Source organism: Nylanderia fulva, unplaced genomic scaffold (assembly GCF_048542155.1).
Source record: "Nylanderia fulva isolate GAGA-0341 unplaced genomic scaffold, ASM4854215v1 Scaffold112, whole genome shotgun sequence".
Taxonomy (NCBI): domain Eukaryota; kingdom Metazoa; phylum Arthropoda; class Insecta; order Hymenoptera; family Formicidae; genus Nylanderia; species Nylanderia fulva.
The window spans coordinates 125,218-142,213 of record NW_028189324.1 but is presented as its reverse complement, the minus strand read 5'-3'; the positions used below and the strand labels follow the sequence as shown (position 1 = coordinate 142,213).

At 36.9% G+C, this 16,996-nt stretch overlaps 1 pseudogene; it reads left to right on the top strand.

Moving 5' to 3' along the window:
- Nucleotides 1-8,726: 8,726 nt before the first annotated feature.
- Nucleotides 8,727-10,036, top strand: LOC146724879 (uncharacterized; annotated as a pseudogene).
- The last annotated feature ends 6,960 nt before the right edge of the window (nucleotides 10,037-16,996 follow it).

Sequence of the window (16,996 nt, the reverse complement as noted above, 5' to 3'; positions counted from 1 at the left end):
AGAGTCTCTAATTCGTAACTATGATATTTGGATTCGGTCGTTCGCTTCGAAAAATAGAATACCGGGTGAAACTTGCGATCCAATTTTCGCTGCATTAGAACCGCACCGTAACCCACAGAGCTCGCGTCACAATGCAATTCGGTTTCGTCTTTCGGATTATAAATGGCTAATATCGGTTCTGTACTAAGCTTATTCTTTAACATTTCAAAAACTTTGAGTTCGGCCTCACCAAATTTAAACGCAGCACTTTCTTTTATCAGATCATACAACGGCTTCGAAATTACCGAATAGTCTGGAATGAACTTTCTAAAATATGAACACAATCCAAGAAAACGCTGTAACTCGCGCTTAGTTTTAGATACTGAAAAGGAAGTAACACTATTGATTCCGTTTGTTGTAGGCTTAATGCCGTCTTTGCTAACTAAATAGCCGAGATATCCAATTTCGGTGTATAAGAATTTACATTTATCGAACTTTATTTCCAAGACGTTGTCGACCATTGCTTTGAACAAATGCTCTAGTACTTGCAAATGACCATTGTGATCCAATGTGGCGGTGGCAACGAGTACATCATCCATATAAACTACGATATCTCCTGCTCTAATGAAAGCAGCTAGCGTATTATTTATAAATCGCTGAAAAGTAGATGATGCTGTCTTCAGACCGAATGTCATTTTTAACCATTCAAATTGACCTAACGGTGTAACAAACGACGTGTATTTAACAGAATCCGCTGATACGCTAACATGATAGAATCCATCTTTCAAATCTATTAAACTAAAATATTTTTTGCCGTTTAGAACTTCTAACTGATTTTCGATCACTGGAAGTGGATAATTATCACGCGCCAATGCTTTATTTAAGATTCTGAAATCCACGCACATCCGTACTTCCCCGTTTTTTTTTCTCGTTAAAATTATCGGCGACGCATATTCGGAATTACTCGGCCTAATATAATTTTTCTCAAGTAAGCGATCTAAAATGCATTGCAATTGATCTCTCTCGCTATACGATATTCTACGCGGTGTACAATAAAACGGTTAAAAATCTTTAAGTGTCAATTTTAATTCTGCTTGGACTTTAGGTTCTTTTGGTCCCTGTGGTTTGACATAATTCTCGATAAACAATCACTTAAATTTATTTTGAACATCGTATGACGTCTCCGCATTTATATCTAAACAATCAACAGGATTGTCATGCGCCTCCGAAAAATTAATATTCATAATTTCCTGCGTCGTATCCGATACTTCCGTCTTTGCTAAAACTAACTCAAATCTGCGCAACACATCGCGACCTAAAACAGCTGACGTAATCATAGTATTTTCGGGTACAATTAAAACCGTCACATCCTCTGCACAATCATTGCCTAACGTTATACGGACCGTAATTTTTCCCACAATGGTCAACTTGGAATTAATCCCACAATATCTATGATCAAATTCGTTAATCGGATCAATATTCGCATTACCAATAAATCTCTCTTTAACAAAACTAACCGGACTCCCTGTATCTAACAACGTATCTAAACATAACATCTGTCGAAGATTCGATCCTTTTATTTCAAACATAACGTTTCGTCTAAAGTTTGTTTCCGCTGCCGGATCGTCGTAAATATTAGTGATCTGCTGTTTGTTTTTTTTCGGACAGTCGTTATAAACATGTCCTTTCTCGCCGCACTCATAACACGATCCTTTCTCACGCTTTGGTCGTGTACATTCTCGCGATATATGCCCTACTCTATTACAATTATAGCATTTGATGTCCGTCGCTCGTTGTTCGTCCGGCTGCTTCGCCACTCTCAACGAAAATTTATTAAAATGCTTCCCCGCTGATTTTGATTTGTCTCCTGCACCAAGCTTGATACGATCCCTCGCTTCCGGCTGTATGGTGACTCTCCTAAAAGCTTCCAGCAACGCTCCGGCCGAATCGTAATGATGAATGCGCGCCTGATTCTGCAACGAGACGTCTCCTATGCCGTCAATTAAATAATCTCTAAAAACTCACCTTTAAAAAAAGGTAAAAAAAGGCGACCAGTTAAGGGCACGCCATTAACAAAAATTATCCATTGCAAACCCATGTAGAATCCTATCCTATTGCAAACCCATGTAGAATCCTATGAAAAATTAATCATTGCAAACCCATGTAGAATCCTAGGCAAAATTAACCATTGCAAACCCATGTAGAATCGTACCCATTGCAAACCTATGTAGAATCCTATGAAAAATTAACCATTGCAAACTCATGTAGAATCCTATGAAAAATTAACCATTGCAAACCCATGTAGAATTGTATTAAAAATTATCCATTGCAAACTTATGTAGAATCCTACATTGCAAACCCATGTACAATAGAATTGTATGAAAAATTATCGATTATAAACCCATGTACAATCGTAACAAAAGTAATGAAATAAAAAAAAATTGCGCCAAGTGAAAGTAGAAACTTGTACCAGTGGAAAATTAAAGTTGCAGGCATATATAGAGTCGTATAATGAATCAGTAAAAATTTAAATTTGCAAATGTAGAATCGTACCATAAAAAAACTTATCTTTAAAAAAAAAGATAAACAAGATGCCAAGTCCATGCGCCATGTGAAAAAGAAATAAAAAATTTTAGTTAAAAAAACTGGGAGCGCTGCTAAATAATATTCTAACAATATTAAAATTAAATTGTTACTTTTAAACTCATTACAGTTAAAATATGTTTTGTGTTTAAATTAATTAATGTTACTTTAAGGTGCATTGTAATTTTGAAACTTAGCAGCGTGCCCAGTTTTTTTAACTAAAATTTTTTTATTTCTTTTTCACATGGCGCATGGACTTGGCATCTTGTTTATCTTTTTTTTTAAAAGATAAGTTTTTTTATAGTACGATTCTACATTTGCAAATTTAAATTTTTACTGATTCATTATACGACTCTATATATGTCTGCAACTTTAATTTTCCACTGGTACAAGTTTCTACTTTCACTTGGCGCAATTTTTTTTTATTTCATTACTTTTGTTACGATTGTACATGGGTTTATAATCGATAATTTTTCATACAATTCTATTGTACATGGGTTTGCAATGTAGGATTCTACATAAGTTTGCAATGGATAATTTTTAATACAATTCTACATGGGTTTGCAATGGTTAATTTTTCATAGGATTCTACATGGGTTTGCAATGATTAATTTTTCATAGGATTCTACATGGGTTTGCAATAGGATAAGATTCTACATGGGTTTGCAATGGATAATTTTTGTTAATGGCGTGCCCTTAACTGGTCGCCTTTTTTACCTTTTTTTAAAGGTGAGTTTTTAGAGATTATATCATTCATTTTTGTATATTTTTATGACCGGAATAGAACAATTATTAAACATGTTTATCTAAACTTCTTTGCTTAAAATGATGTGTACAATCATATCCTAGAATCCTGATCATTCCTCCTAAAGCACCCTATTTATATAAATTTACCCATATGTGTGTGTGTGTGTGTGTGTACTAATGTCGAGCATTTTTTATACATTTTCTATTAAATTTAGATAAAAGTTGCAGGATTTCGAAAAAGAAAAAGTTGACACAGACTTTTTCCTAAACGGCGATTTTTAAGGTTATTTAAAGGTCACTTATATTTTCAAAATAGAATTACCTTAATTTTTCTCATATAAATCGATTCCTCGCAATATTTACTATAAAAAGTTGTAAAGGTATAATTTTTACATAATCTTACATAAACTTCGAAATATTACAAATATTTTATTTTATGAAATATTTCAGTTTATGTAAAATTATGTTAACTATCTTTTAAATTATTCACTTTTAGCCATCTTACCCTTACAACCTTTTATAGTGAATATTGCAACAAATTGGTTTATATATATATAATATATATATAACATCAGTTATTATTAATTGATGTTTACATTTATTTTTAGACTTACTAGAGCTCAAATGCTCCACATTTTTTGCAAAAACTGTTTATTCTACAGATTTCAAATATGCTTTTAAATGATGATTGAATATTTCCTTTTTTTAATTATTTTTATTATTATTTTTCAATCTCAATCAACTTTTATAACTTTATGCCAGCACGATACAAATACATGTGTCTTTATTTTTTTATTATTTTCATTATTATTTTTCAATCTCAATCAACTTCTATAACCTTATGCCAGCAGGATACAAATACATGTATGTCTTTATTATTGTATCAACTCTTGTCTTTTCCATGTAACCATGTCTTCATAGTTTGAATTATCCCTTCATCTTCTCAATCTTTCGCAGAGATTTAATTAATTAAATACACTTCACACGAAATAAAGTTTGCTGGAAGATATACAGCAAACGATAACTGTAAAAACATGATTACGTGGAAAGAACAAGAGTTGGTACAGTAAAGGCAAGTAAGTAAGTACATGTAATGTATCGTATTGGCATAACGCTATATCCACGGAGCAGATAATGTGGCTGTAGAGGTAGTCTGCAGTGCAGCTAATGTGGACGTAGATGTTGATTGAGATAATTGTCTAATATAAAATAAAATTTCAAAATTTAGTTTAAAAAGCTGTTGCATATATAAATAAAGTTTATTTTTTCTAAATTTGGAATATGTTTAATTAATTAATTTTTTAAGTCTATGTTTAATAAATTTTTTAAGTCTGTATTCAATAATTTTATTCATTTGATAAATACATGTATGTCTTTATTTTGATATGTTTAATATAATTAGAAATTCATTATTAATTAGATATGTAAACTATAAATTCATATATAATATTTGAAAATATGTGTGAATATTTAAATTTTTATCTTCTCCTTCCTCTCCTTCAATCTCTTTAATATCAATAGGTGTATGTGTGTACACGCGCGCACATTTGTACGTATTTATTTAATTATTGGATAGTTGAGAGTACTTAATTGATAAAAAATTATGACAATAATAATCCTTGTTTTTTTTCTTATTATTTACTCAGATTTTTTTGTCTATCTTATAAGATAAACACTTTAGAGATTGAATATTTCAAGTAAACTAATTGTAAGTAAATTTCACATTAATGCATATAGATGTTTAATCATGAATGTACTAAATAAGTACACAAGACGAACAGTGAGTGAGTGAGTGAGAATGAGAGAGAGTGTGTGTGTGTGCGTGTGGTGTGTGAGAACAGAGAGAGAGAGAGAGAGAGAGAGAGAGAGAGAGAGAGAGAGAGAGAGAGAGAGAGAGAGAGAGAGAGAGAGAGAGTTAGCCAACATAACCCCGCACGCTGCCGATCATGAATGTACTAAATAAGTACACAAGACGAACAGTGAGTGAGTGAGTGAGAATGAGAGAGTGTGTGTGTGTGGTGCGTGTGTGTGTGAGAAAGAGAGAGAGAGAGAGAGAGAGAGAGGAGAGAGAGAGAGAGAGAGAGAGAGAGAGAGAGAGAGAGAGAGAGAGAGAGAGAGAGAGAGAGAGAGAGAGAGAGAGAGAGAGTTAGCCAACATAACCCCGCACGCTGCCGATATGGCGGAGCGCCACTATCGCCATCTGTTGTAAAACGTGCGAGATGGACAAAATTACCACTACATGCATCTTGCATGTGTTGTGTACGTGTGATATATGTGTGCGCATGTGTTGTATACGTGTGAATACGTGTAGCACGATACTACTATGTATGCGTGGTCGATGATGATAATGATGATAATGATGATAATGATGACGGGGACGTTTCTTAATAGAAATTTTTCATATTTCGACTTTGCATTTATATATCTCTGCTTACAAATCACGTAGAGCAGAAATAAAGACACTTTTATTATATAATTCGAACTCAATCTATCGATTAAGTCTAGTATAAACTCGATTGCTTCAGCCATTATTGAGGATTCGAAATATTATAAAGACTCAAATGTCCGACTCGCGTTAAGATACACGGTGTCTCCGCTACGCCCTTAACTGGTCGCGAGACACTACCGTGTCTCTTGATATTCTATTAGATCGTTATCATCTATCGGTACCCGATTAGCCAAGATGAGTTTCTCATGATAATAATCAGCAAAGATCTCGCCCGGGCCCCAAGTCCTGGCTTCGAATTTTCTTTGACGCTCCACCCTACTAAGCCGACAGTCAAAAGCAGTCCTCATTTGCTCCAATAATTCGTCCAGAGTCATTTCGAGATTCCGTGATTGTGAGTGAAACCATTGAGCTGCTCGACCTTTTAACCTTGAATTAATCAATATCTTAGCCGAGTTGTCATCAAACTCATATGTTTGGCATAATAAAACGATCGAACTTGTTTTTTCCATTCGCCAAAATCGCGATCCGTTCCGTTAAATTCGCTTAGGTCACTTACCACTCTTATGTTTACAGGCGGCCTACCGTTATTTGAATTATTGCTGGCTACCGACCGTTGGGAGCTCTTCAACATTTCTACCTCCCGACGAGCAACTTTGAGGTCTCTCTCCATTAGGGCCTTTTCTCTCCGCATTAATTCTAATTCACGCAAAAGGAGTTTATCCTGATTGTATGCATGCGTCGGCTCGTAACGCGGATATGTTCTTAGCATTGCGCCCGTCCTGTTTGGCTCACCCCGCTCAGACTGACTCAGAAAATCCTGCAGCACGTCCTCTTCCCCAGAAGGAATCGCTTCCTCGCCTCGTGACCGTTCTACACGCGGCTCGTCCGCCTCCGACATCCAGTCACCTGAAGGATTCGCCGCTGATATCCTTGCAATCAATTCTGCTTTCGTGCCCGTAATAGACATCTGATGGTTTTTGAAAATCGTTCTCAATTGCATATTCGTTAGTTTATTTCCGTCCATAATTGATACCTCCGATTCGTTTCTCTTAAAATGATTGACAGCTCTTCTGTAATATGCTCAGATTATTTCTCGATCTTTGGTCTCCGTCCGAAATTTCAAAAGTTTATGCGTCACGCAACACCTGCAACTAACGCTTCGTGCAGTGCGTGCGACTAACAATGTTCAACATAAATCACAAATCGTAAAATCTTTGCCGCGAGTCGCGAATTCACAATCCCACTTCTGAAATTACTGTAGGATATTTGTCGTTCAGGATAGGCCGTAATATTGGAATGCTTGTGCTCTGTGTATTATATGTATTTAATTCGTCTTATCGCGGCAACGACTGAGGATCGACTGACTCGCTTACCCGTGTCTTTCCATCGCCTGTTTACATTTTCGAATTATTTTGAAACTCGCTCGCTTTGTCCTTACAGTACTTATCTTGAATTTTTCTAAAAAAGTCCATTTGAACTCTATATGACCTTACAAATTATTCCTTAAAGGTCCATTTGAGGTTACGAGTAATTAGACCGCAGAGGCAGGTATCCGACATCAGTTGAAAAACATTTGATTGAATTTTGCAAGTTGACCTCTAAATGACCTTTACAAGTTTGACTTAAATGTCGATTTGAGGTCACAATAAATTAGTCTTCTAACAGATAAACAAATCATATCTTAAACATTTTTTGATATGAGAAATAACCTCGAGGTATTTTGTGTTGAACGTGTAAAATGGTGTATCTTTCATTCGTGAATAATACCAACATCAACCCTTTATATCTCAGCAATAAAAGGTATGCTCAATTCGAAATTTTTAGGGGATCAATGTTTGATGGTATGCAATTATTTACCAACATTGTATCAAAACTTTCACAAAACGGGCGGTTTTTGCGGTCAACTCTTTAATCCTATACTTTCAACTTGTCCGCAACAAATAAATATAAAAGACTATATATAAGACGAAATATTTTCCGACCGATCTGACCAATTACTGTTTATTTGATTAATCATGCAATGTTTCGACCATATATATATAGTCCTTCGCAAAAGTATTGAAATAAAGTATTATAAATTATAATAGTAATATGCGCTTAAGAATACAGTAAAAATAAATATAACTTATTATAGAATGCCGTTATATGTATATATTTTAAATGATGTTAAATAATGTTAAAATTTTACAAACAAAAAATTTATAGGATAAGTAAAACCCAGAACATCTGCGATTATATAATATTGATGTCTAATCAACGATATTTAAAAACTATTTAAAATTAAGAAATATATATAATTTAAAAAAAATGTTCCATACTCCATAAAAACTTTGCATACATTTTAGGATGTATGTAGCATTCTTATAAGATCGATAAATTTCTATTGTATTTAATTAGTAAATTACTTATCAAGATCAATCGATTGTTAATTTTGCAATATTATTTTTACAAACGTTTTAATAATAAAAACATGTATTAATAAATTTGTCACGTTTCTAATAATTATATTTTTTAAAAATAGTATTATACATATATTTTATTTCATACACATAGTTTATTATACAAAAAAACATTTATCAGTATAAATACAAATGATATGATTGTAGTATCTAACTAACAATAAGTGCCAAAATTGTAACATTAGTAATTAAATATAAAAAAACTCTTATTTTTACTATATTTAAAAAATTTCGTAAGCTAAATATAATATCTGCAAATGAATATATTTATAATGTATATATTAATCATTATGCAACGTCTCGTCCGGATGGATACAATGTAGTAGCGTTCCGCTGCACTATCATCAACAAGATACTTCAATACCAAAAATTTTTGAGATGGCGCTTTGTCCGCGTCCCTGCCTCCCGCCCTGCGTGGCGAGCTTCCGTCTGCCATGCTTCATTGTTTTCCTGTTGTGCGAGTCATCAACAGTGAGTGTGCAAGTTGCTCGGGATTTTTCCTTACCAGTATGGGTAAATCATCTCATAAGTTGAAGAAGAGGAAGCGGTCGCCCTCCGGAGACCGTTTAGCGAGCTTGGAGGAAAAGCTGACGCGTTTAATCAACGTATTTTCGCGAGACACACGAAGTGAGGTTAGGGCCTCTCTCCATGCCTCTTCTTTGTCGGCCACGACTGCGATTTCATCACAGGAGAATCCGATAGGTCAATCTCGATCGTCGTCGAACGACGAGGATAAGGAGAACGCTTATGGCTGGACGAGATCCGTCCGGGGCGAGGATACTGTTCACGATCGGACGAGATCCGATGGGAACAAGGAAGACGCTTATAATCGGACGAGATCCGATCGGGGCAAGTATTTTGTGACATCACTGACTAGTCAAGTGGAGCTAGAAGATTCGCATTACGCAGATACAGGTAGTGAGAGAGAAGAAGATGAGGTTACCTCCGAACTCACAGCCAAGGAAGTGGTCATCATGGACCCATCATCTGCGTCCGCCAAGACAGATAATGCGAATACTCTAACCAAAGAATTGTTCGGTTCTGAACTGGATATAGAGGAGGTGCGACCCTGGAATGAGCTTGTTACGCATACGTGGCGCGAACTCACGCATAGGGGGCTACCAAAGGATTAGCTGGAGGTCCTGGTAAAGAAATATGTTCTGTCAGAGCAAGGAGCTTTCTTAAGGGCCCCAAAATTAAACCCAGAGTGCAGATCGGCTTCGAAGAACAATTCGATTGTGAAAAGAGATGAGTTTCACACCAAAAATCAGGTCGGCATTGCTTTATATGCCTTAGGCGAAGCAATTTCAGATTTTCTCTAGCCGGAAGTCCAAAACTCACTCAGCCCTGATGTCTTACGAGCCGTCTTAAAGGTCCACGAAGGCACTAAGACCTTGGCAGACTTGTTTTATCGTCTGTCAATGACCAGGAGGGCACAAATTATACCTGTGCTTAATCTGACAGCAAAGCATACAGCAGATGCCATTCCGGCAGATGAGTTCTTCTTTGGTGCATCCTTCGGAGAGGAAATTAAGAAAACGACTACCATAGAAAAATCATCTAAGGACATCATCAAGACTCCGTTGACGATCTCCAGACAAGCGCAGCAGCCAATTAAACAGGCTTTACAAGCAGTTCCGGCCAAATCGGGAAACGCTCGTGCCCCTGTACGGAAACCGAGACCGGCGAAAAGAGCAGGAGCAGTGGATAGCGATCGTCGGGCGTACTACCGCTCCAGATCCCATTCGAGGAGACGGTAGAATCCACGAAGGTAAAATTTACCGGCAGATTATCTTCTTTTCTTCCTCGGTGGAGCAATATCACCTCGGATACGATAATTTTACAATCCATCGTAGGTTATAGACTACCTTTTAGACAGTACCCACCCCCTCAGCTTAATGAGCCATTACTCTCTCTGTCCAAGGAGGAGGAACAGATCTGTTTACAGGAAATCTCCAGACTTCGTAATAAGGGAGCAGTTGAGATAATTTCTGATTGTGAGGGTCAATTCTTGTCTTCATATTTCGTCATTAAAAAAGCATCAGGAGGTTGGAGATTCATTCTAAATCTGAAACGGCTTAATGAGTATATTGACGCTCCACATTTCAAGCTTGAGAATTGGAAGACAGTTATTCGTCTTCTCTCTCCGGGGGATTATTTAGCTTCTATTGATTTAGAGGATGCGTATCTGCTCCTGCCCATCAATCAGAATGATAGTAAGTTCCTTCGTTTTCGTTTCTAGGGCCAACTCTTTCAGTTTAGAGCTCTGCCCTTTGGCCTTGCATCGACGCCTTATATTTTTACAAAGATTCTAAAACCGGTTTTTTCTTGCCTTAAAGAAAAGGGTCTTTTCTCAGTGGTTTATTTGGGTAACTTCCTTTTCATTGCGCCTTTATATGAACAGTGCATTGAGAATATTTCAATAACCTGCAGTCTCCTCTCTCCTTTAGGTTTCAAGATTAACAGTCATAAGAGTGTTCTCACTCCATCTAAATTTTGTTGTTTTTTAGGTTTTATTTTTGATAGTGATCACTTCTCCATCTCGATTCCAACGGACAGAAGGAATAGACTCCTCGAGATGGTTCTCTCCCTGTTCGCGAACTCGATAAAAAACTAAAGGGAAAGCGCGGTAATACCGGCGCACGCGGTCGGGAAAAAGATGGTGGATTACGCGGCGACAATAGACGAGGCGGGGAAATAAATCTCTCGCGCTTTGTAACAGTCAGTGGTCTTTTTATTCCGCACAACCACAAGTGCAAACAACTGCTTTGTCACAATAGACAGCAAAATAATATACGAAATATAATACGATGACTTGAATGACTTATTATCCGATACGACACTGAGAGCGACACAGCACACGTGTACGTCGACTCAAAAATTACTCCAGAAGCCCCTTCTTCTTCCCCGTCACTGCGGATGTGACGGGACGACTCCGCTAGTCAGATATCGATCTATGCGGAAATCAATATGATCGCTATCAATAGCTGCTCCGAGCTACGCCGCGATCTCAGAGATGGCGCGTGCATGTCGGCTCGCACGTTCCGCATCACACTCGCACAAACACTCCCTTTTACAGATGAAATCTTGCAAGATCAGATTCTTCGCCAGCTGCATTGGTTTCTTAATATCGGTCTGTCCTGTGGTTCAATATGACCTGCTACATACAAAGATCTTGGAGAGTAAGAAGCTGGCAGCCCTTCGAGTAGCAGAGGAAGATTATGAGGCCAATATGGCCCTCCCAAGGTCGATCAGAACAGATCTTTTGTGGTGGAGTGAAGTGTTCAGGAACAAGTCTCAGCGTAACCGGATTAGATTCGGACGTTACAGTCGAGAGATCTTCACGGACGCTTCTTTAACCGGATGGGGAGCCGTATGCGGTCAAGAGAGAACTCATAGGTTTTGGTTGCCGGAGGACAAGAGATTTCATATTAATTATCTAGAGCTTCTAGCCGTTTTTCATGCTTGAGATGTTTTGCTTCACATCTAAGCAATTGTGAAATTTGATTAAGAGTAGATAATTTTACAGCTCTTTCGTATATTAATCGATGGGATCAATGAAATTTCCTCATCTGTCAAACCTGGCCAGAAGAATTTGGGAATGATGCGCGGATAGGAATGTTTTTATTTATGCCTTCTACATTTCTTCTGCTCAAAATATTGAGGCAGACGCAGAATCACGCGTGGTTTCATAAGAAACAGAGTGGTCCTTGAATCAGGACTACTTTGATAGGGTGAATGTGTATTCTGGACACTTTGATATAGACTTATTCGCGACGGCTATCAACGCGAAATGTCCACGTTTCGTATCCTGGCTTCCGGACCCACAGGCTATTGATGCATTTTCAATAGATTGGAGTTTGTTTTATTTTTACGCATTCCCTCCATTTATTTTAATCTTAAGAGTTTTACGTAAAATTATCGCAGACAAAGCTGAGAGGGTGATAATTGTTCCATGGTGGCCAGCCCAGCTATGGTTTCCGCTTTTTAGTCAACTTATTGTAGGAAGCCTATTGCGTTTTGACCTGGATATTAAGATGTTATCATCTCTTTTCAGGGAGTCTCACCCAATGTAAAGGAAAATTTCCCTGGTAGCAGCGAAATTATCCGCCAGGCCTTTCTGAACAGGAGTATTCCGGATTCAGCAATGGACACAGCCCTGGCTTCAATTTCAGAGGCCACGGTCTCTCGATACTTCAAACCTCTCAGGCTTTAGTGGTATTTTTGCAGTCGGAAGGGAATCAACCACTTCGCACCATTAGTGTCAGATGTTTTGGAGTTTCTTTCTTCTCAGTTTTTGGAGTCTGAATCATATTCTACTCTGAACTCATATCGATCAGCTATCTCTTTGATCTCCTCGGAAGAGGTGGGTTCACACCCAATAGTCAAACGATTCTTTAATAGAGTCGCAGCACTAGACCGCAGCAGCCACGTTATGACTTCGTTTGGGATCTATCGCAAGTTATGTCTCATATGGCTGCCTTGTATCCCTATGAGGATTTTTCATTAGAGTACATCTCAAGAAAGCTGATTACGCTCTTGGCTTTCACCACTGCTCAGAGGATGCAGACGCTCGCCGCTATTCAGCTCTCTAATGTTTTTCTTTCGCATTCCTTAATAATCAAGATTCCAGCTAGACTGAAAACGTCAGGAATTGGAAGGTCACAGCCTCTGCTCGTTTTCAAGCCTTTTCAGGACAAATCTGAGCTTTGTATTTTCTCGTTAACGAAGGTCTACCTGCAGCGTACTCAGGACCTTCGGCAGAAAAATTGTGATTCATTTTTTATCTCCTTTCGTGCTTCACACTTTTCGGTCTCTTCCCAGATTCTAGGTCGGTGAGTGAAGGAAATGCTAGATGAAGCCGGTGTTGACATTAATACATTCTCGGCGCATTCGACGCGGCATGCATCAACATTCCTCGCAGTCAGCAAAGGCATTAGTTTGAAGGAGATTCGTCGTACCGCAGAGTGGAGTAGATCGTCTGACACGTTCGCTCGTTTTTATAATCGTCCTATAGTTAGGAAATCTTTTTTTCAGGCGGCTATTCTTACTTAGTTATAGACTTAACTACGTTTTTGAAACATGTACCATAACTTTTTTGTTGTCTTAACAATGTATTAGGATAGGTAACACTTTTATTTATTGCATATCCAACACAACTTGCAAAATTTTGTTCTTTTAAGTTCCAAAAAAAGGAAAATGTAATAAATTTCTTTTGTTTTTTGTCTTTCAAATCTGTGCTTTCAATGTCTACATTGTATCCATCCGGACGAGACGTTGCATAATTGAGAAATTGAACAAACTTACGTGAAGTTCGATTACAATTATGCTGTCTCGTTCGGGAGATTCCCTCCCACCTCCTGCCAGGAATCAGATTTGTCGCTTTAAAATAATGAAGCATGGCGGACGGAAGCGCGCTACGCAGGGCGGGCGGCAGAGACGCGGACAAAGCGCCATCTCAAAAGTTTTTGGTATTGAAGTATCCTGTTGATGATAGTGCAGCGGAACGCTACTACATTGTATCCGTCCGGACGAGACAGCATAATTGTAATCGAACTTCACGTAAGTTCGTTCAATTTCTCAAATATACAATATACAAAATCACAATATGCGCATACTTGTACAAATCATACATTTTTATAAATACTATTATTATAATTAATAATGCTGAATATATAGTATGATAAAAACATACAACATTTTAATTATTCTAATATACAATTATAATATAATATATAATTATTATAATAAAATTAGCATTTCAGTAATTTAATAGAATAAAAAATCTACAAAAAAATGTCAAAATCACAAATTTGTTTTTAAAATTCAAGAGATTCTTTATCTGTAATACATTTATTTTTGTGTAGTCTTTTAATTTATATATCATATATACTCGTAGTATGGAGCATTCCACGAAAAGAATTCACCTAAAAATAAACTTTTTAGGATTTTTTAAATAATCGTGAATACTTGTGTTACGTCCTGTGGACTTCACGATTCTTTTCTTTCTCACGATCGGAACGGAGGTTGTTCTTAGATAAATAAAAATTGCAAGAAATAATAATCCGAGCGGCACGTATGATGAAATCGCAAACGTGCCGACACAGCCGGATGTATCGGGAAGGTCCAACAAATATTATAAATTTGACATTCTATCAACGTTTTTTAAGTCCAACAATCATAGATTTAACGTAATCGAACAAAAAAGATTTCGCTAATTAAAAAATTTAATTGTTTACTAAGATCTCAGAATCCTTACATTAGTTCTTTGTGCAATTTAGATAATTCTAGATGGTTGATTAATATCAATAGTAAGATAATACCAAAGAACGTATCTAATTTTTTAAGCCTTGGTGAAAATTTTGGTTTACCTATTAGCTTAAAGAGATCGTACAGGCTTAGTACTTAATGTAATTAAGAATGTGGAATCGAACATTTACACAATTGCCAATAATTTTAGAGAGTCTACTAGGGTTTCTATTTCTAATTTATTAAACAAGTTCATAAGTAAGGAAAAACATATTAACGCTGTTGACAAATTTCTTTTGAAGGGTTTTGACGATTGTAAAAAATTTTTAGAAAACAATAATGACTTACTTATCACTAGAGCTGACAAAGGACAGATGACTGTAATTATGGACAGAACTGAATATAATAAAAACATACATAAATTACTAGATGACCAAACTACCTATAGAAAATTAAGTAAAGATCCTATTAATTCAGTTAAATCTAAAGTTAACACGTTGGTAAAGGGTTGATTGGATAATGGCATCATGTATTACCGACTCAACAATACCTGTGGCACTCTTCCCAGATGCTACGGTTTACCTAAGATACACAAGAAAGACCACTCTCTACGTATCATAGTGTCGTCGGTAGGCAGTCCGACCTATAATCTAGCACTTTACCTACATGAAATCTTACGTGTGTCTCTACCAAAACCGGCATCTTTTATAAAGGACAGTTGGACCTTTGCAGAAAAGATAAGACAGACGAGGATCAGTACTAATGACTTGCTATTTTCGCTTGACGTTACTTCTTTATTTACGAACATTCCCAAAGAGTTAGCTTTGAAAGCAATTGAAAATAGATGGTGTTACATCATTTTGCACACTGACTTGACGTTACAACAATTCTTACACGCTTTGACCGTTGACAAGTTTTAGGTTTAAGGGAGAATACTATGAACAATTTTATGGATGTTCTATGGGGTCTCCCCTATCACCAATGATAGCCGATGTGGTGATGGATGACCTTGAGAGTCATTATTTGGACAAATTTGACTTTGATGTTCTATTGTATTTTAGATATGTTGACGACATATTTTTAATTGCTACTGAGACAGAAATGAAATCAACTTTAAAAATTTTTAATAATTACCATGAACGCTTCAAGTTTACGTTTGAAAGGGAGAATAATATGTTTTTGAATTTTTTGGACGTGACAGTGATGAGAAATAACGGTAAATTATATACGAATTGGTATAGGAAACCTACTTTTTCAGGTAGATACCTTAATTTTCTCTCTAACCACCCTCTTAATTATAAAATTAACACTATCAGAAGCTTAGTAGATAGAGCAATTTTGTTATCAGATGTTTGTTTCCATGAGGAGAATATAAAAATTGTAAAGGAGATCTTAGTTAATAATTGTTTCCCCGTGCAGTTTATAAATATATCATACATGTACGCGATAGAATTAAAACTTTAAAGTTTAGTAATGTGTCTGAAAGAGATATTGATCGAAGAGACAATAAGTTCGATACCAGGTCTACTACGAGGTGTGTTCAAAAAGTATCGCGAATTTTGCATTTCTGCGGGTTACGTATATTCGATTTTCGATTTTTTTGTGGCGTTATGTTGGTACTCATGTTTTTCATTTATGCCGACAAGTACGGCCATTTTGAATGTTCAGTTAATTTTTGACAGCTGCTTTGCTTGCACGTGTTTTGGCTCGTCTTCGATTTTTGCCTATTCCAAAAAATGGATCAAAGAATCTGTATGAAATTTTGTGTGAAAAACAAAATTAAGTGCGCGGACGCATTCCGAATGTTGACTGTGGCATATGGTGAAGCTACCTTGGACCGAAGCAACGTTTATCGGTGGTACAAAATGTTTTCCGAGGGCCGAGAAGATGTGAACGACGAAGAGCGTGCCGGACTCCCGAGCACGTCAACAACAGACGAAAACATTGATGAAGTGAAGAAAATAGTATTGGTCAATCGTCGAATCACCGTTAGAGAAGTTGCTGAGGACCTAAACATATCGATTGGCTCGTGCCATTCGATTTTTACCAATGATTTGGGCATGACACGGGTCGCCGCGAAATTCGAAATGCTCACACATCGTTGCTTGTGCGCGAATTTTTGGCCAAAAACAACACACTAATAATGCCGCAGCCACCGTATTCCCCAGATCTGGCCCCCTGTGACTTTTTCTTGTTCCCGAAACTGAAGAGGCCCATGAAAGGACGACGCTACGCTACGATTGAGGAGATAAAGACGGCATCAAAGGAGGAGCTGAACAAGATCACAAAAAATGATTTTTTGAAGTGCTTCGAGGATTGAAAAAAACGTTGGCACAAGTGTATAATATCTGGTGGGGATTACTTTGAAGGGGACAAAATAGATATTCATGAATAAATAAATAATTTTTGAAAAAACACAAAATTCGCGATTTTTGAACACACCTCGTATGTCTTTGCCTTATGTAAAAAACTTAAGCGAGAGTTTGAATATGGTTTTGAATAGGGTTGGCATAAATGTCGTACACACCAT